The sequence below is a fragment of the Chiloscyllium punctatum genome, chromosome 21 (assembly GCF_047496795.1).
Source record: "Chiloscyllium punctatum isolate Juve2018m chromosome 21, sChiPun1.3, whole genome shotgun sequence".
Lineage (NCBI taxonomy): Eukaryota > Metazoa > Chordata > Chondrichthyes > Orectolobiformes > Hemiscylliidae > Chiloscyllium > Chiloscyllium punctatum.
The window spans coordinates 33576343-33597462 of NC_092759.1; positions in this window are offsets into that span (position 1 = coordinate 33576343).

Consider the following 21120-nt stretch of genomic DNA (forward strand, 5'->3'; position numbering starts at 1 on the left):
CCAATCTCCCCCAGTCTGATATAAACCAGCCCCAGTTACTGAAAACCAAACTCCCTCTGTCTGATATAAACCAGCACCACAGTCACTGATACCAATCTCCCCTTGTCTGATATAAACCCGTCCCACAGTCACTGACACCAATCTCACCCTGTCTGATATAAACCAGCCCCACCGTCACTGACGCCAATCTCCCCCTGTCTGATAAAACCAGTCCCACAGTCAGTGACACCAATCTCCCCCTGTCTGATATAAACCAGCCCCACAATCACTGACGCTAATCTCCCCCGTCGGATTTAAACCAGTCCCACAGTCACTGACACCAATCTCCACCTGCTTGATATAAACCAGCCCAAGTTACTGCAAGCCAATCTCCCTCTTTCTGATGTAAATCAGGCCCACTGTCATTGACACCAATCTCCCCCTATCGGATATACACCAGCCCCACAGTCACTTACACCAATCACCACCTGTCTGATATAAACCAGTCCCACATTCAATGACACCAATATCCCCCTGTCTGGTATAACCCACACCCACAGTCACTGACACCAATCTCCCCCTGTCAGACATAAACCAGCTCTACAGTCACTGACGCCAATCTTCCCCTGTCTGATATAAACCAACTCCACAGTCACTGACACCAATATCCTCCTGCCTGATATAAACCAGCACCACAGTCACTGACACCAATCTCCCCTTGTCTGATATAATCCAGACCCACAGTCACTGACACCAATCCCACCCAGTCTGAGATAAACCAGCACCACAGTCACTGAGACAAATCTCCCTCTGTCTGATATAAACCAGCCCCACAGTCACTGACACCAAGCTCCCCTTGTCTGATATATTCCAGACCCACAGTCACTGACAACAATCTCCTCCTGTCAGATTTTAACCAGCTCGACATCACTGACGCCAATCTCCACCTGTCTGATATAAACCAGTCCCACAGTTCCTGACACCAATCTTTTCCTGTCTGATATAAACCAGAACCACAGTCATTGACACCAATCTCCCCGTGTCAGACATAAACCAGCCCCACAGTCACTGACACCAATCACCACCTGTCTGACATAAACCAGTCACACACTTCCTAACACCAATCTCCCCCTGTCGGATATAAACCAGCCCCACAGTCCCTGACACCAATCTCACCCGGTCTGATATGAACCAGCCCCACAGTCACTGACACCAATCTCCCCCTGACTGATATAAAGCAGACCCACAGTCCCTGACACCAATCTCCCCCTGTCTGATAGAAACCAACTCCACAGTCACTGACACCAATCTCCCCTGGTCTAATATAAACAAGCCCCAAGTCACTGACACTTATCTCGCCATGTCTGATATAAACCAGAACCATAGTCAGTGAAACCAATATCCCACTGTCTGATATAAACTAGTCCCACAGTCACTGACACTAGTCTCACCCTGTCTGATATAAACCAGTCCCACAGTTCCTGACACCAATCTGCCCCTGTCTGATATAAACCAGTCCCACAGTCACTGACATCACACTTGCCCTGTCTGATATAAACCAGAACGACAGTCAGTGACACCAATCTCCCCCAGTCTGAGATAAACCAGCCCCAGTTACTGAAAACCAAACTCCCGCTGTCTGATATAAACCAGACCCACAGTCATTAACAACAATCTTACCCAGTCTGATATGAACCAGCACCACAGTCACTGACAACAATCTCCCCCCGTCTGATATAAACCACACCCACAGTCACTGACACCAATATCACCCAGTCTGATAGAAACCAGCACAACAGTCACTGACACAAATCTCCCTCTGTCGGATATAAACCAGCCCCACAGTCTCAGAAACCTATCACCACCTGTCTGATGTAAACCAGCCCAACAGTCATTGACACCAATCTCCCCCTTTCGGACATAAAAAGAGCCCCACAGTCCCTGACACCAATCACCATCTGTCTGATATAAACCAGTCCCACAGTTCCTGACACCACTCTCTCCCTGTCTGATATAAACCAGCTCCAAAATCAGTGACACCAAACTCCCCTGGTCTGATATAAACCAGACCCACAGTCACTGACACCAATCTCCCCCTGTCGGATATAAACCAGCTCCACAGTCACTGATACAAACCTCACTCTGTCCGATATAAACCAGCTCCACAGTCACTGATACAAATCTCCCTCTGTCTGATATAAACCAGCCCCACAGTCACTGACACCAATCTCCCCCTGTCTGACATAAACCAGCCCCACAGTCACTGACACCAATCTCCCCCTGTCTGATATAAAGCAGACCCACAGTCCCTGAGACCAATCTCCCCCTGTCTTATATAAACCAGCCCCAGAAACACTGTCACCAATCTCCTCCTGTCGGATATAAACAAGTCCCACCGTCACTGACACCAATGTCCCCCTGTCTGATATAAACCAGCCCCACAGTCACTGACACCAATCTCCCCCTGTCTGATATAAAGCAGACCCACAGTCCCTGAGACCAATCTCCCCCTGTCTTATATAAACCAGCCCCAGAAACACTGTCACCAATCTCCTCCTGTCGGATATAAACCAGTCCCACTGTCACTGACACCAATCTCCCCCTGTCTGATATAAACCAGCCACACAGTCACTGACACCAATCTCCCCCTGTCTGATATAAGGCATACCCACAACCCCTGACACCAATCTCCCCTTGTCTGATATAAACCAGGCCCACAGTCACTGTCACCTGTCTTGCCCTGTCTGATATAAACCAGTCCCACAGTTCCTGACACCAATCTCCCCTGTCTTATATACACAAGCCCCACAGTCACTGACACCAATCTCCCCCTGTCTGATATAAGCCAGTCCCACAGTAACTGACACCAATCTTGCCCGGTCTGACATAAACCAGAAATAGTCAGTGACACCAATCACCCCCTGTCTGATATTAACCAGCCCCAGTTACTGAAAATCAATCTCCCCTTGTCTGATATAAACCAGACTCACAGTTATTGACAACAATCTCACCCAGTCTGATATAAACCAGCACCACAGTCACGGACAACAATCTCACCCAGTCTGATATAAACCAGCTTCACAGTCACTGAGACCAATCTCTCCTTGTCTGATATAAACCTGCTCTACAGCCCCTGACACCAATCTCCCCCTGTCTGATATAAACCTGCTCTACAGCCCCTGACACCAATCTTCCCTGTCTGATATAAACCAGCTCCACAGTAACTGAGACCAATCTCTCCTTGTCTTATATAAACCTGCTCTACAGTCCCTGACACCAATCTCAGCCTGTCTGATAGAAAGACGACCCACAGACCCTGACACCAATCTCCCCTTGTGTGATATAAACCAGTCCCACAGTCACTGACACCAATCTCCCCCTGTCTGATAAATACCAGAACCACAGTCACTGACACCAATCTCCCCCTGTCTGATGTAAACCAGACACACAGTCACTGACACCAATCTCCCCCTGTCGGACACAAAGCAGCCCTACAGTCACTGACACCAATCTCCCCCTGTCTGATGTAAACCAGTCCAACAGTCACTGACACCAATCTTGCCCTGTCTGATATAAACCAGCCCCACAGTCACTGACACCAATATCCTCCTGTCAGATATAAACCAGCACCACAGACACTGACACAAATCTCCCCCTGTCTGAGAAAAGCCATACCCAAAGCCACTGACACCAATCTCCCCTTGTCTGATATTAACCAGAACCATAGTCAGTGAAACCAATCTCCACCTGTCTGATATAAACCAGTCCCACAGTCACTGACACCAGTCTCACCCTGTCTGATATAAACCAGTCCCACAGTCACTGACACCAATCTCCCCCAGTCGGATATAACCAGCCCCAGTTACTGAAAACCAATCTCCCTCTGTCTGATATGGAGTTCAATGTAGCTAAGTGTGAGGTGATTCACTTTGGTAAGAGTAACAAAAAGATGGGGTACTGGGCTAATGGTCGGATACTTAGTAGTGTGGAAGAGCACAGGGATCTTGGTGTCCATGTACACAGATCTCTGAAAGTTGCCACCCAGGTAAATAGTGCAGTGAAGAAGGCATATGGCGTACTGGCTTTTATTGGTAGAGGAATTGAGTTCTGGAGTCCTGAGGTCATGCTGCAGTTGTATAAGACTCTGGTGCGGCCGCATCTGGAATATTGTGTGCAGTTTTGGTCGCCATACTACAGGAAGGATGTGGAAGCACTGGAACGGGTGCAGAAGAAGTTTACCAGGATGTTGCCTGGTATGGTAGGAAAATCCTATGAGGAAAGGCTGAGGCACTTGGAGCTGTTTTCATTGGAGAAAAGAAGGTTTAGGGGTGATTTGATAGAGGTGTACAAGATGATTAGGGGGTTAGATAGGGTTGACAGTGAGAACATTTTTCCACGTATGGAGTCAGCTATTACAAGGGGGCATAGCTTTAAATTAAGGGGGGGTAGATATAGGACTGATGTTAGGGGTAGGTTCTTCACTCAGCGAGTCGTAAGTTCATTGAATGCCCTGCCAGTAGCAGTGGTGGACTCTCCCTCTTTATGGGTATTTAAGCGGGCATTGGATAGGTATATGGAGGATAGTGGGCTAGTGTAGGTTAGGTGGGCTTTGATCGGCACAACATCGAGGACCAAAGGGCTTGTACTGCGCTGTATTCTTCTATGATCTATGTTCTTGATATAAACCAGACCCATAGTCATTAACAACAATCTCACCCAGTCTGATATAAACCAGCACCACAGTCACTGACATCAATCTCCCCCTGTCTGACATAAAACAGCTCTACAGTCACTGACGCCAATCTCCCCCTGTCTGATATAAACCAGCTCCACAGTCACAGACACAAATCTCCCTCTGTCTGATATAAAACAGCTCTACAGTCACTGACACCAAGCTCCCCGTGTCTGATATAATCCAGACCCACAGTCACTGACACACATCTCCCCTTGTCTGATATAAACCAGACCCACAGTCACTGACACCAATCACCACCTGTCTGATATAAAACAGTCCCACAGTTCCTGACACCACTCTCTCCCTGTCTGATATAAACCAGCTCCAAAGTCACTGACACCAAACTCCCCCTGTCTGATATAAACCAGTCCCACTGTCACTGACACCAATCTCACCCTGTCTGATATAAACCAGCCCGACAGTCACTGACACTAATCTCCCCCTTGTCTGATATAAAGCACCTCAACAGTCCCTTACACCAATCTCACCCTCTCTGATATAAAGCAGACCCAAAGTCGCTGACACCAATCTCGCCCTGTCTGATAAGAACCAGAACCACAGTCGCTGACACCAATCTCCCCTTGTCTGATATAATCCAGACCCACAGTCACTGACACCAATCTCCACATGTCTGAGAAATACCAGCCCCACAGTCAGTGCCACCAATCTCCCCTTGTCTGATATAATCCAGACCCACAGTAATTGATACCAATCTCCCTCTGTCTAATATAAACCAGCCCCACAGTCACTGACACCATTCTCCCCCTGTCTGATATAAACCAGTCCCACTGTCACTGATACCAATCTTGCCCTGTCTGATATAAACCAGACCCACAGTCAGTGACACCAATCTCCCTCTGTCTAATATAAAGCAGCACCACAGTCACTGACACCAATCTCCCCCTGTCTGATATAAACCAGCCCCACAGCCCCTGACACCAACCTCCCCTTGTCTGATATAAACCAGACCCACAGTCATTGACACCAATCTCCCTCTGTCTAATATAAACCAGCCCCACAGTCACTGGTACCAATCTTGCCCTGTCTGATATAAACCAGCTCCACAGTCACTGACACCATTCTCCCCCTGTCTGATATAAACCAGTCCCACTGTCACTGATACCAATCTCCCCCTGTCTGATATAAACCAGACCCACAGTCAGTGACACCAGTCACCCTCTGTCTAATATAAACCAGCCCCACAGTCACTGACACCAATCTCCCCCAATCTGATATAAACCAGCCCCAGTTACTGAAAACCAATCTCACTCTGCCTGATATAAACCAGACCGACAGTCATTGACAACAATCTCCCTCTGTCGGATATAAATCAGCACCACAGTCACTGACAACAATCTCACCCAGTCTGATATAAACCAGCTTCACAGTCACTGAAGCAAATCTCCCCTTGTCTGATATAAACCTGCTCTACAGTCCCTGACACCAATTCCCCCTGTCTGATATAAAGCCAACCCACAGACCTGGCATGGGAGATACCATGATCACCAAGGTGGTTCTCCCAGGACGAGGTTAGGATCAAGTATCTGTTCTTATCAGAACAGGTTGCGAGTCATCAGAGCTGGTGAGGTGATCATCGCTGGATCATAATTGAATGTTGGAGGATCGTTTGGTTGTGCTGACCTGCTCTTGGTGGATCTTCATGCTGGCTTCGGCCTAACACCAATACAGGGACCAGCGAACCTCAGAGCTATGGCCTCAACAGCTGCCCGCAGCACTGGGCAGGGGGTTTGGAACACAGTCAGGGTGACTGTGAAGAAGATTGAGGATCGTACACCACTCGACCGCACCCTGCTTATCAAGAAGGTGCTGTTGGGATGCTGTGGGTTTGCTGCTGCTGACGTGAACTGCCTGCAGGATTTCCCTGGGGCAGGCTACTTCGATGTGACCTTCAAAAGCGTGAAGCAGTGCGAACAGCTCCTGAAGGTCTTCAAGGAGAAGGAAGGGGAGCCGCTGTTTTCCATCTTGTCAGCGACACCATCGTGTGTGCTTCCTGCAAAGAGGAATCGGGTTGTAACAATCCATATGTACAACCCTTACGTTCCAGCGGCTGATGTCCTGAGATTCCTGGGAAGGTACGTCCAAGTTGAGGGAGAAGTCACTGATGTGATCGACCCCTTTGGGATCTGGACCAGTAAGCGGCAGGTCAGGGTAACTCTGAGGGCCGATGACAGTGGGAACATCCTCCACCCACCCTCGAGCTTCGCAATTGGAGGGAGCAGAGGCTACCTGACATATGCAGGGCAGCCCAAAGTATGCCGAACCTGCGGAAAGTCAGGACACGTGGCGGCGGATTGCAAAGTGACCATCTGCAGGAACTGCAAACAGGAGGGTCACTTGACTAAGGACTGTCAGGAAGAAAAGAGCTGCAACCTGTGCGGAGAGGCGGGCCACATGTACAAGGCCTGCCCAAGACGGGGGGGTGGGGGGGACACTATGCACAGATGGCTGGAGGTGGCAATGTGAGCCGTGGACCCCCAAAGACCAGTAAGGTCCACCCGGAGAGCAAGGAAACGGAGTCTGGTGACACCCAGAAAGAAGAACAGGCTGGAGTGGAGGAGGCGGCAGCCAGCGGAGAGACACAGCAGCTGATGCTAGCTCCAGCTGGGCAGATGGAAGAAATGGAGGAGGAGGAGGTAATCAAGCAGGCAGAGGAGTGGATACCTGTTAAAAACAGAAAGGGTAAATCTTGCCAGGCTCCCAAAGCCCCCCAGCAAAAGGGGAAAAGACAGCTGCTCGAGGGAGGGACGGCCAGCTCTTCGGAGGGGGAAGATGGACGCAAAGAAGGCCATCACCACCAGAAGAAGAGACAGAGCGCCGTCGGTAAAGAGGAGGGCATTTCCTCCCAACCAGGAAACAATGGACCCCCCCGAAGTCCACCCTCCACCCAGTGAGAACCAGGGAGTACCCACTGCCCCACAACTACAGGCAACCGAGAGCTGTGATCCTCTGACAGTCCCATTGTCAGACACAGAACTGGACAGTGAGGACCCTTGCCTTGGCTCAATGACACCAGAGCGGGTAAATGACCCCAGTGAGGAGCTGGATAGCTACCTCAGCCCAGCGAAGGTCCAGCAGTTCGTGCTTACCATGGGGATGTAGACAAGCTACCCCAGAGACAGGACAGTCATATGGACAATGGGAACCCCATAAACTGGGGGTTAAAGAAGCTTCATTTGCTTTCATATAACAGGGCACCCACTCAGGAGGTGGGTTCCGCTGAACTCACAGCCAAATACCAAGAGACTGGATAGTTATTAAAGGTAACTGTTAATAGGATAACTGTGAATTCGATTAATTCAATTTGCTCTTTGTAATGTTAAGACATGCAATGTATATAACTATGAACGACATGGAAAAATTGTACAAGTACCAAAGATTTATTTACATGAATAAAGTATATTTTGAAATAAAAAAAATAGGGAGCTTGTAATGCTCTATAAGTGTGTGTATGTTTGTGTGTAAAATAACATAAGACATTTTTCTGCATTATGTTTAGTTTCAAGTGTCTCTAGACATGGTATGCAATCTCAAAAAATAGACCAACGGTGAAATTCACAACTGACTGTGGGGAAATCTCTCAGCAGGTGAACTGTTATGATTTCTTGAAAAAGTCTAACTTTATACTTCCTTGCAAACGTACAACATGAATAGAATTGGGCTTTTGTTTATAAGTCTTATTGAGATCTCTCGATTAATTTTTAAAATAATGTAAAACACAGGTACTAAGTGATCCGAGGACAGTGTTTTTCGAGCAGTTAGACTGTGCTCTTTTCTCAGTGTTAGACTGCAGTGATGGCCTTTGGGAAGATATGTCCTCTTCCTGTCGGACGTGGGAGATTAAGGATCGTTTCCATGGTACTGGGAATGATGTTTCTAGGAAAGTACAAAGTTAAAAATCACACAACACCAGGCTATAGTCCAACAGGTTTGATTGGAAGCACACTAGCTTTCGGAGCGTCGCTCCTTCATCAGGTGATAGTGGAGGGCTCAATCCTAATATACAAATTTTCAATTTTTCAATGTATAATTTCAGTTACCTCACACTGTAAATGTTTGCTATATATTCTGTGTTAGGATTGAGCCCTCCACTATCACCGGATGAAGAGGTGACGCTCTGAAAGCTAGTGTGCTTCCAATCAAACCTGTTGGACTATAACCTGGTGTTGTGTGATTTTTAACTTTGTACACCCCAGTCCAACACCGGCATCTCCAAATCTAGGAAAGTATGTTTAGTTTCAAGTCCTATCAGATTGCCTTTGTAGATTGGAGCGACCGTTAGAGGCAATGAGGAATTTACAGGAGATACAGGGTGTGATGGATGGCAGTTGCAGGGAGGGAGATAAACCAAAGATGCAGTCAGCGAGATGGGGGACCTCCAGGAAAGGTAGGATCGAGGGAGGCAGGTCATACAGGGCCCTCCTGTAGAAATCCCCATCTCAAACAAGTATACTGGTTTATACAGTACATGAATGTGAGAGAGAGTGTGTACACGAATGCAAGAGAGTGTGAATGGAAAACAGAAAATGTGTGCAAACACAAGTGAGGCAGAGTTTACACAAATGCTATAGAAAGTGTGTGTAAACACGAGAGAGAGCGTATAGGCAAATGCAAGAGAGAGAGTCTGTGCGAACACCAGCTGGAGACAGTTTATATGAACACGAGAGACAGTTTATGCAAACACGAGAGACAAGAGAGAGATTATGCGAAAGCGAGAGAAAGTGCAAACATAAGAGAAAGTGTGTTTGTGTGAGAGAGAGTATGTGTGCAAGTTAAGAGTGCGTGCATGTGTGAGACAGTATGTGCATGTGCGAGAGAGTATGCATGAAAGTAAAAGTGTGCACAAGCAAAAGTGGGAGTGCATGTGCATCAGAGAGTGTGTGTGTGGGTGCGCACAAGGGAGTGTGCCTTTGAGACAGAATGTGCGCGCAAGAGAGAGAGCATACTACACAGAGAGTGTGTGCCTGAATGAGAGAGAGACTGTGTGCAGGTGAGAGTGAGAGAGTGTTTGTGAGCGAGAGAATGCATGCGAGGAAAAGAGAGTGCATGCTTGTGAGAGACTATGTGTGAGAAAGAATGTGAGCGAGAGAGAGAGTGCATGCAAGAGGGAGAGTGTGCATGTGAGAAAAAGAGAGTGTGCATGAGAAAGAGAGTGTGTACAAGAGACAGCATGTGCATGAGAGAGTGTGTGTGCTTGCAAGAGAGCTTGTCCCTGTGCAAAAGAGAGACAGAGTGCATACATGAGTGAGTGGTGTGCAGGCAGGAGAGATAGAACGTGCATGCGAGAGTGGGTGTAAGAGAGAGACATTGCATGCGAGAGAGAGGAAGTGCATGCAAGACTGTGTGGGTGCAAGACAGAACGTGCGCATGTGAAAGAGGGAGAGAATGTGTGAGCATGCAAGACCAGAGTGTGTGCACGAGAGAGAGTGTGCATGTGAGAGCGTGTGTGCAAGAGAGAGACTGTGTACATGCCTGAGAGAGACTGTGTGTGCATGCATGAGTGCGAGAGCATGTTTGTGAGTGTGTGTTAGTGTGTGTAAAAGAAGGAGTTTTGGAGAGTGTGTGAAAGAGTGTAAATGTGTGCGTGAGTGTGAGTATGTGAAAGGGAAGTTTGGGAGAGTTTGTGTGTGATAGAGTGAGTGTATTTATGTGAGTGAGAGGGTGAGTGTGTGAGAAGGTGTGTGTGAGAATATAAGAAACTGTGTGAGAGAGACAGTGAGTGAGAGGGTGTGTGCATGCATGTGATCGTGGTAGTGTGTGAAAGTGAGTGGGCATTTGTAAGAGTGAGAGCCTTGGATTGTGAGTCAATGTGTAAATGTGTGCACGTCAATGTGGATGTTTGCATGCACGTGTGTGAGAGTGAGTGTCTGTGAATGTGGCATGCGTGTGTGTGTGTGTGTGTGTGTGTATACATGTGTGAGAGCGCGAGTGAATGAGAGTGAGGAACGGTGTGTGGTGTGTGAATCATACCTGGGACAGGTACATAAAAACATGGTTTACACACAGTCACATTGAGGAGTGACAGCATTGACACTGAAACTGTACACTCAGATGGACAAACACACACACACACACACACAGAGGCATGGTCTCATTCCCTGTCTCTCTCACACACACATTCATACACAGGTATGGTCTCTCTCTCTGTCTCTTACACACACATTCACACACAGGTATGGTCTCTCTCTCTGTCTCTCTCTCACACAAACACACATTCACACACAGGCATGGTCTCACTCTCTGTCTCTCTCTCTCTCTCACACACACACACACACACACAGAGGCATGGTCTCTTCCCTGTCTCTCTCTCACACACTCACACAGAGACACTTTTGTGATTATACTTGAGCTCAGACCCTCACTGACTCTCCCTCCTGACAAAACCTGTGTACAGTCCCAATGAAATTCCCAGTCCTATACTGGGGTTGAGTTTGGGGGTGAGGGTGAGGAGACAGAGAGGGGGTATTGTGGGTGTTGAGGGGAAGACATGTGATCAAGGTTTCACATTTCCAAACTCTGCCGATATATTTGAGAAGGGGATAGGAAATGAGAGATTGAAAGTCAAGTTAGAAATGGCTGCATTAGAGCAGGGCAGGGTGAGACAGACAAAGACAGAGAGACACAGGGACAGAGTGAGAGGGAGAGAGAGATGGAGAGACATACAGATAGGGCCAGAGATAGAGAGTTTGAGTCTGGGAACTGCATGTAGAGCAGGAAGGTCCTAAGAGATCCTCAGCAAATATCTCCCTCTTGTCCCAGCCCTGTGTGGGTCAGGATGCCTACAGTCAGGCTCTTAGACTCTAGTGTGAGACCAATGTTTAATATTTTCGAACTGCACTGACATAATTAACAAGGCTTAGAAAAGAGTTTAACAAACTAGGAATGGGAAGGCTTTGCTGCCCTCGAATTAAGACCTCAGTGGGCAGCAAGATCCAAGAAGGCTCCTGTCCTGGGGATGAACATCTCAATCACACAGAGGCCTCCCCAGGGAGCAGACTGACAGACGGTGAAATGTGTCAGAGATACAGGGGAGGAGGCCTCAAACCCCTCACCGAGAATAAATGTGGACAAGAATTTGTCAGATTCATTCTCAAACCCTGTTTTTTCTCTCTCTCTCTCTCTCTCTCTCTCTCTCTCTCTCTCTCTCTCTCTCTCTCTCTCTCTCTCTCTCTCTCTCTCTCTCTCTCTCTCTCTCTCTCTCTCTCTCTCTATTAAGAGTGAGAAGCTCGCCCTGTCTGGGGGATTGAGTGAGTGATTAATAATGTTTCCAGCCTCTGTGTAATTGCTGTCTCTTGCTTTGTTTGTATTTTGATGTTACTGTGATGTTATGCAGTGTGATGGGGATGGGGACAGATGGTGCTTTTTAACCTGGAATCTTGCTGTGTAATTTGGCACCAAAGTGCTCTCGCTATCCCCTTTCAACTCATCTTTTCTCTCTTTTATCCCGAGGAAATTTTGTTGGGAAAGCTGCAAAGTGAAAATCCAAAATGACTGGGGTCGGGAAAGCCTTGGATAAGAACAACTTCCAGAGGGAGAGCACAGGCCTGAGGCCTGTTCACCAGGCTGCAACCCGTGGGGCCCAGGTCTCTTTATTATCCCGAGGTTTAACCTCCTAGTTTGTTTGGGCCTCTGGTTAATTGGATCCTGTCGGATTGGGGCCTTGTCATTTTTAAAACGGGTTTGAAGCCTGAGGTTAAAGTAACTGGGGCCTTGGGATTGTGACACAAACAGGTAACCCCCAGGATCTGGGAGGCAGGACTCCCCAAGGAGTGAATTAACACCTTAAATGAGAAACTCTCTCCAAAGACCCGTTCTAATGACAGAGTAATGTGCAACCTGTATCGGCCAGAGGGATATAATGTGAGAATCACAGAAATAAGACACAGGCTGGCAATTTCAATTCAATTCACTGAGTCTCGAGGAGGGGAGTCTCTCTTTCTCTCCAGTTTTCTTTTGTCGAGTTTTCAAACAACTAAAACCATTCCACACACAACGAGGTGAGCAGTTGTTATTTTAAGTGGAGGGGATATAATGATTACAATGTACAGTATTAAAACTGAAAGAGGCAGAGAGAGATCAGAGATGGAGAGAGTGAGGGGGAACAGAGTGAGAAAGGGGGAAACATTTGGAATTTGTCAAACAGTAGGATTGGGCCCTCTCTGTCATCCTGGAGACAGAATCAAACCCTTAACCAGTGTCAGTGACACACGATCTGTCTGTAGTCACACTGCTGCTTGTGGGATCTTGCTGTGCATGGTTATTCATGTTTCTAACCTCTGGTCAACTGTTCGATGATTATTTCTTTGTGTTTGGATGTTGCTGTGATGTTATGCAATGCCTTAATTATGCAATAATGAAACTGAACCAGCATCACAGGGTAAAGGGAGAGATTGTGGAAGGCAGAGAGTGGTGGGATCTTGCTGTGCTTTTGGTGCCACTGTTTTATTTTATATTTCTCTCTCAGACTGTTCCCCACCCGAGGAGGAGGAGGAGATTAGACCCAGGAGCTGACACTCGGGACGGTGCAGAGACAGAGAATCAAATCTAATCTCCTGTGAAGAATCGTCAGACAAGAGCTGGACCCAGAGAGAGAGAACAATCAGAAACGGTCCTGTCTCCTCATTTGAACTCACACACGGGCAAAACAATTGTGGGGTTCAGGCCGTCTCTGACAGTTTTATTGCAGGGAGAAAGTTCTGGGCTGGGGGAGACAAAGGGATGAAAAAGATGGAGAGGGAGTTGCTGCACAGTCTGATCCCACAGAGCTCCTTTTTGTTGATCATACTTGGGTACCTGTTCTTTTCATCAATAAATCTCCTGATCCCCATTGATTAGAATCCAATGTTAAACTCACTCATGTTTATCTGTTATCCTAAATATAAACCACCTCAAACCCTTCGATTTGACTCCAGTCTGTAACTCACTCCTGAGTATCTGTTCTATATATAAACACCCCACACCCCTTCGATAGAATTCCAATCTGTAACTGACTTCCATTTACCTAGGACTCTGTACATAAACCACCTCAAACCTTCAATCAGATTTCGATCTGTAATTCACTCCTGGGTATGTGTTATTCTGGATAAAAACTACCCTGAACCCCATCGATTGGATTCCAATGTGTAACTCACTCCCATGTGCCTGTGATTCTGTTTCTGAAACACCCTGAAAGGTACAAATGGAACAAGCATGGACCAGTTGGGCCAAAGGACCTGTTTCCGTGCTGTATGACTCTATAATTTCTATCACCTCGATAACTCACTCCTGAATAACTGTTACTCTGTATAAAAACCACCTTGACCCCTTCAATTCGATTCCAGTCTGTAACACAGTCCTGGGGATCTGCCACTCTGTGTATAAACCAGCCGGATACATTCGATTAGATTCAAGTCTGTAACTCATTCCCTGGTAACTGTTACTCTGAATACAAAGTCTCCACCCCGAACCCCTCCATAAAATTCCTGTCCGTAACTCTCTTCAGAACTCCGTTTTTCTAATTATAAATCCCCCTAAACTCTTCAATTGGATTCCTGCCTGTAGATCAATCCCTGGTACCTGTTACTCTGTACATAAAGTCTATGTCCTGAAGTCCTTGATTAGATTCCTGTGTGAAACTCTCTTCTGACTCTCTGTTATTCCATACCTAAATCTCCATGAACCCTATGATTAGATTCCAGTCTGCAACTCTCTTCCGGTTCTTTGTTATTCCATATGTAACTCGCCCTGAACTCCTCAATTAGATTCCTGTGGGGCAGGTCATGCCTCACAAACCTTATCGAGTTCTTTGAGGATGTGACTAGACAAGTTGATGAGGGTCGTGTGGTGCATGTGGTGTATCTGGACTTCAGCAAGGCACTTGATAAGGTTCTCCATGGTAGGCCCATTCAGAAGGTCAGGAGTAATGGGATACAGGGGAACTTATCTGTCTGGATACAGAATTGGCTGGCCAACAGAAGACAGCGAGTGGTAGTAGAAGGAAAATATTCTGCCTGGAAGTCAGTGGTGAGTGGTATTCCACAGGGCTCTGTCCTTGGGCCTCTACTGTTTGAAATTTTTATTAATGACTTGGATGAGGGGATTGAAGGATGGGTCATCAGGTTTGCATACGACACAAAGGTTGGAGGTGTCATTGAAAGTATAGAGGGCTGTTGTAGGCTGCAGCGGGACATTGACAGGATGCAGAGATGGGTGAGAGGTGGCAGATGGAGTTTACATTGGATAAATGCGAGGTGATGCATTTTGGAAGGTCGAATTTGAAAGCTGAGTACAGGATTAAGGATAGGATTATTGGCAGTGTGGAGGAACAGAGGGATCTTGGTGTGCAGATACATAGATCCCTTAAAATGGCCACCCAAGTGGACAGGGTTGTTAAGAAAGCATATGGTGTTTTGGCTTTCATTAACAGGGGAATTGAGTTTAAGAGTTGTGAGATCTTGTTGCAGCTCTATAAAACCTTAGACCGCACTTGGAATACAGCGTCCAGTTCTGGTCGCCATATTATAGGAAAGATGTGGATACTTTGGAGAGGGTTCAGAGGAGGTTTACCAGGATGCTGCCTAGACTGGAGGACTTATCTTATGAAGAGAGGTTGACTGAGCTCAGACATTTTTCATTGGAGAAAAGGAGGAGGAGGAGAGGGGACCTAATTGAGGTATACAAGATAATGAGAGGCATAGATAGAGTCGATAGCCAGAGACTATTTCCCAGGGCAGAAATGGCTAACATGAGGGGTCATAGTTTTAAGCTGGTTGGAGGAAAGTATAGAGGGGATGTCAGAGGCGGGTTCTTTACACAGAGAATTGTGAGAGCATGGAATGCGTTGCCAGCAGCAGTTGTGGAAGCAAGGTCATTAGGGACATTTAAGAGACTGCTGGACATGCATATGGTCACAGAAATTTGAGGGTGCATACATGAGGATCAGTGGTCAGCACAACATCGTGGGCTGAAGGGCCTGTTCTGTGCTGTACTGTTCTATATTCTATGTTCTAATTCAATTTTTAGTACCTGTTCCCCGATGTGCAAATCCCCACTGTGATATGGATCCTATGAAGATTGATGGGAGACAGTATAAATGGAATTGTCAGGGTCCAATTCCCTCACGTGGATGAGAGAAGGTCTTCAATTGGAACGGTGAGAAAAATTGATGCCCGTGGGACTGAAGGGTCAGTAACAGAATGAATTCACCATTGGCTCAGAGACAGGAGACAGGATAGAGGGGAATGAGGGTTTCAGACTGGAGAGAGAGACAGGAGACAGGATAGAGGGGAATGAGGGTTTCAGACTGGAGGGAGCTGCAGGCACATACAAGTTGGGAACTGTTTTCAGTAAAAGGCAATTGATCCCAGGTCACTGCAGAGTGTAAGAATCTGATTCCTTTCCCTCACTATCCCCCTCCAATCCCTGGTAAGATCTGCTCCCTCACCATGTTCCATCCTAACTGCTGACTGTGTGAGATACATTAATACATTGCGGGTGGGTGGGGGTGATTTTAAACCTGGGATCTTGCTGTGTAACTTGCCTTCAAAATGCTCTTGCTCCCCCTTTCAACTCATCTTTTCTCCCTTTTATCCTGAGGAACTTTTGTTTGGAAAGCTGCAACGTGAAGATCCAAAATGTTTGAGGCCAGGAAAGAACAACCTCCAGAGGGGGAACATGGGCCTGGGGCCTGAAGCCTGGTCGACAGGCTGCAGCACCCTGTGGGGGCCCACGTGAGTTGTGTGTTTATTTACCCTGAGGTTTAATCTCCTCTGGGGGACCCTGGGTTTTAGGGGCCTCTGGTTAACTGGCTCCTGTCGGATTTTGGCCCTGTCATTTTTAAAACAGGTTTGAAGCCTGGGACTAAAACATGTAAATTCCAGGATCTGAGAGGCAGGATTCCCTGAGGGGAGAATTAAAACCCAAATGATGTGACCCTTCCTAAAGACTTGTCATAAAGTCAGAGTAATGTGGGTTATAGAGAGGGCAGGATAATAAAATTCGACAGTGAGAGAGAGAGTGAGAGAAAAGTTGAAAAAATTGAGAGAGTCGGGGAAACAGAAGGGGATCAAGAGGGAGAGGCATTTTAAGATTGTGAAATTGCTGCAATGTTTGATTCTGGGGTGACAGGAAATAATTAAACTGAAGCAGCATCACAGAGGGGGAAATGATCAGAGTAATTTGCTGCTGCATTGCTGCATGTGGGATCTTGCTGTGCACCAGCTACCCCAATGCTGTCACTGCAGCCAGTGAGTGTTTTAATCAGATAACCCGGCATTTCAAAGTTTCCCCAAGGCTGTGGCATACAAACACAACTCATCGCCCGAATTATTTGTGTTTGAATGTTGCTGAGAGATTGTCTGTGTCACTGAGAGAGGAAAACCTGGGATCTTACTGTGCTATTACGCTAATGATTTTCCTCCTTTGCCTTTCAACTCATGCTGTCTGTTTCCTCCCAAGGGATCTTGCTGGCCACTTGAAGAGAGAAACTTTGGGATCAGGAGACTTTGAACAAGAGCTTTCTCCAGAGGGGACATGGTCCTGAGGCCTGAGGCCTGGTCGACAGGCTGCACCCTGAGTTGTGTATTTCTTTACCCTAATGTTTAATCTCCTCTGGGGGACCCTGGGTTTTAGGAGCATCTGGTTAACTGGGGCCCTGTTGTTTTTAAAACAGGTTTGAAGCCTGGGGTTAAAATAACCAGCGCCCTGGGATTTGACATAAACACATCAATCCCCAGTGAGAGTCTGACAGACAGGACTCCCCCAAGGTGGGAATTAAAAGCTTAAATGAGAAACTCTACCCAAAGACAAGTTCTATTATCAGAGTAACACTACTCTTGGGATCTTGCTGTGTCTCAGACCACCTGCAGAGTGGCCTACATTGCAAGAAGGGTGACCAAATGTGATAATCACATCAATAAGACCCAGGTTGGCCCAATCCCTGAGTATCTGGGAGGGGATCTCTCTCTCTCTCTGTCACCTCTCTCACACCCTCTCCAGCTTCTTTTGTTGATATTTTAAACAAATAAAACCGTCCCACACACAGCATTTTGTTGATATTTTAAACAAATAAAACCGTCCCACACACAGCAATGTGACTCGTGGGTATTTGAAGTGGGGGAGATGGAAATATTTTGCAGCACAAGGTGATTTTTGAGACAAAGGGGTAAAAGATCACAAGAGGCAGACAAAGACAGGGAATGTGTGTGGGAAGGAGGGAGGGATAGAGGGATAAAATGTGTCTTTGTATCTGGGCTGGGAAAGGGAGACAGGATCTGGGAGAGGGGGGAGAGAACGGGGCTCTCCAATATCCCATCACCGCCCAGCTCCAACCACTTCCTTCTGGAAAGTACCATCCACAAAATTAAATCCTGGGATTGAGGGGGTGAATTTTCTTAAAAAGGAGTCCTAAAGAAATCCATAGTCTCGTTTTGAAAAGAAAAGTGGGATTGGAGCACATTCTGGAGCAGGAAGGGAGTACCCTGTGGGATCTCCCTGTGCGTCAATGGCCCAAAGCATTTCTGGCACAGAGACTGCTGGGAAACTGTTTATCAAAGGGAATATTGTCAAATATAAATGTTACAATCTTTTAAAAGGTAAGATAAAAATTACCATGTACATGGTTAAATCAGAGAAAGGAAAAAGATGAGAGATGGAGAAGGGGAGGGTGGAGAGACTGAGAGAGAGAGAGGGGGGGGGGGGAGAGTGCGTAGAGAAGAAAGAAAGCGGGAAGTGGTTTGAATTTGTCGAGCAGCAGGATCTTTGTCATCCTGAAGCCAGGATTGAACCCTTAACCAGCATCAGTGAAACACACAATCTGTCTGTGGTCCCACTGCTACCTGTGGGATCTTGCTGTGTCTGAAGGGACTGAAGGGTCAGTAACAGAATGAATACACCATTGGCTCAGAGAGAGGAGACAGGATAGAGGTTAATGAGGGTTTCAGACTGGAGGGAGCTCCAGGCACATACAAGTTGGGAACTGTTTTCAGTAAAAGGCAATTGATCCCAGGTCACTGCATAGTGTAAGAATCTGATGCCTTTCCCTTACTATCCTCCTCCAATCCCTGGGAAGATCTGCTCCCACACCACGTTTCACTGTTGACTGTGTTAGATATTTTGACACATTTGTGATGGACGGGGGTGATTTTAAACCTGGGATTTTAAGCTTTCCTTCAAAATGCTCTCGCTCCCCCTTTCACATGATATTTACTCTCTTTTATCCTGAGGAACTTTTGTTTGGAAATCTGCAACGTGAAGATTCAAAATGTTCAAGGCCAGGAAAGAACAACATCCAGAGGGGGAGCACGGGCCTGAGGCCTGAGGCCTGGTCGACAGGCTGCAGCACCCTGTGGGGGCCCACAGTGAGTTGTGTGTTTATTTACCCCGAGGTTTAATCTCCTCTGGGGGACCCTGGGCTTTAGGGGCCTCTGGGTAACTGGTTCCTGTCAGATTGAGGCCCTGTCATTTTTAAAACAGATTTGAAGCCTGGGGTTAAAGTAACTGGGGACTTGCGATTTAAAACAAATATATGAATCCCCAGAAAATGTCTTACAGACCAAACTCCCCAAGGAGGGAATTAAAACCTTAAATGAGAAACTCTCCCCAAAGACTTGTTCTAATGTCAGAGTAATGTGGGATGTGTCCAGGCCTGGGTGATCAAATGTGATAATCGCATACATAAGACACAGGTTGGCCGGTTCAATTCAATTCCCTGAGTCTCAGGGAGGGGACCTCTCTGTCTGTCCGTATGTCTCTCTCTCTCTCTCTCTCTCTCTCTCTCTCTCTCTCTGTCTCTCTCTCTCTCTCTCTCTCTGTCCCCTCTCTCACACCCTCTCCAGCTTCTTTTGTTGATATTTTAAACAAATAAAACCGTCCCACACACAGCAATGTGACTCGTGGGTATTTGAAGTGGGAGAGATGGAAATATTTTGCAGCACAAGGTGATTGTGTTTGAGACAAAGGGGTAAAAGAACACAAGTTACAGAGAGAGAGAGTGTGTGGGAAGGAGGGAGAGATAGAGGGATAAGATGGAGGTGCGGGAAGGAGCAGGGAAGGAGGGGGGAGGGAGGGGGGAAGGAGGGGTAGGAGAGAGGGTGGATAGGAGGGGGGAAGGGGTGTAATGTGAGGTGGGGAAGGAGAAAGAGGGCAAGGAGAGGTGGGGAAGGAGGGGGGAAGGAGAGAGGTGGTGAGGAGAGGGGGAAGGAAAGGGGAAGGAGAGGGGATGAAAGTAGAGACGGAGGAAGGTGAGGGGGAAGCAGGGGGGGAAGGAGAGGGAGGGAAAGGGGGGAAGGAAAGGGGGGAAGGAGAGTGGGGGAAGGGGGCGGACAGAGAGAGGGTGAAAGTAGAGACGGGGTAAGGAGAGGGGGAAGAAGAGATGGGAAGGGGGGAAGGAGAGGGAGAGGGGTTTGAGAGTCGGGGGAAGGAGAGTGGGGGAAGGAGAGGGGGGAAGAAGAGGGGGAAGGGGCGAAGGTGAGTAGGGGAAAGGGGGGAAGTAGAGGGAGAAGGAGGAGGAAGGAGAGGGGCAAGGAGACAGAGGCAGAGAGTGGAGGGGAGAGATGTCAGAAGGAATTGGGGGAAGGAGGGAGGGGAAAAGAGCGGGGAGGGAGGGAGGGGATGTTGAGGGGGGAAGGAGAGAGGGGGAAAGAGTGAGGGAAAGAGGGTGGTAAGGAGAGAGGGGAAGGGTGGAATGAGAGGGGGAAGGGCAAATGGACAGGGAGTGAAAGACAGGGGGGAGGGTTGTCAGAAGGAGATAGAGTGAAGAAGGGGCGAAGGAGGAGGCGAAACGTAGATGGGTGGAAGTAGAGAGTGGGGAAGGAGAGGGGGGAAGGAGTGAGGGGGGAAGGAGACCGGGGCAAAAGAGCGGGGAGGGAAGGGAAGAGGGGAAGGAGAGAAGGAGGAAGGAGAGACCGGAATGAAGGAGAGACCGGAATGAAGGGGGAAGAAGAGAGAGGAGAAGGAGAGAGGGGAAGGAAGGGAGAAGGAGAGAGGGGGGAAGGAAGGGAGAAGGAGAGAGGGGAGAAGGAGAGAGTGGGGAAGGAGAGAGTGGAGAAGGAGAGAGGGGAAGGAAGGGGGAAGGAGAGAGGGGGAAAGGAGAGAGGGTAGAAGGAGAGAGTGGAGAAGGAGAGAGGGGAAGGAAGGGGGAAGGAGAGAGGGGAGAAGGAGAGAGGGAATGGAAGAGGAAAGGAGGGAGGGAAGAAGGAAAGAGGCGAGAACGAGGGGGTGAGAGGGGGAAGAGAGGTGGGTAAAGGAGAGGAGGGGAAGGAAGGGAGAAGGAGAGAGGGGAGAAGGAGAGAGGGGAAGGAAGGGGGAAGGAGAGAGGAGATAAGGAGAGAGGGAATGGAAGAGGGAAGGAGAGAGGGGAGAGGAGACAGGGGACAAGGGAAGAGGTGAGAAGGAAGGGGGAAGGTGAGAAG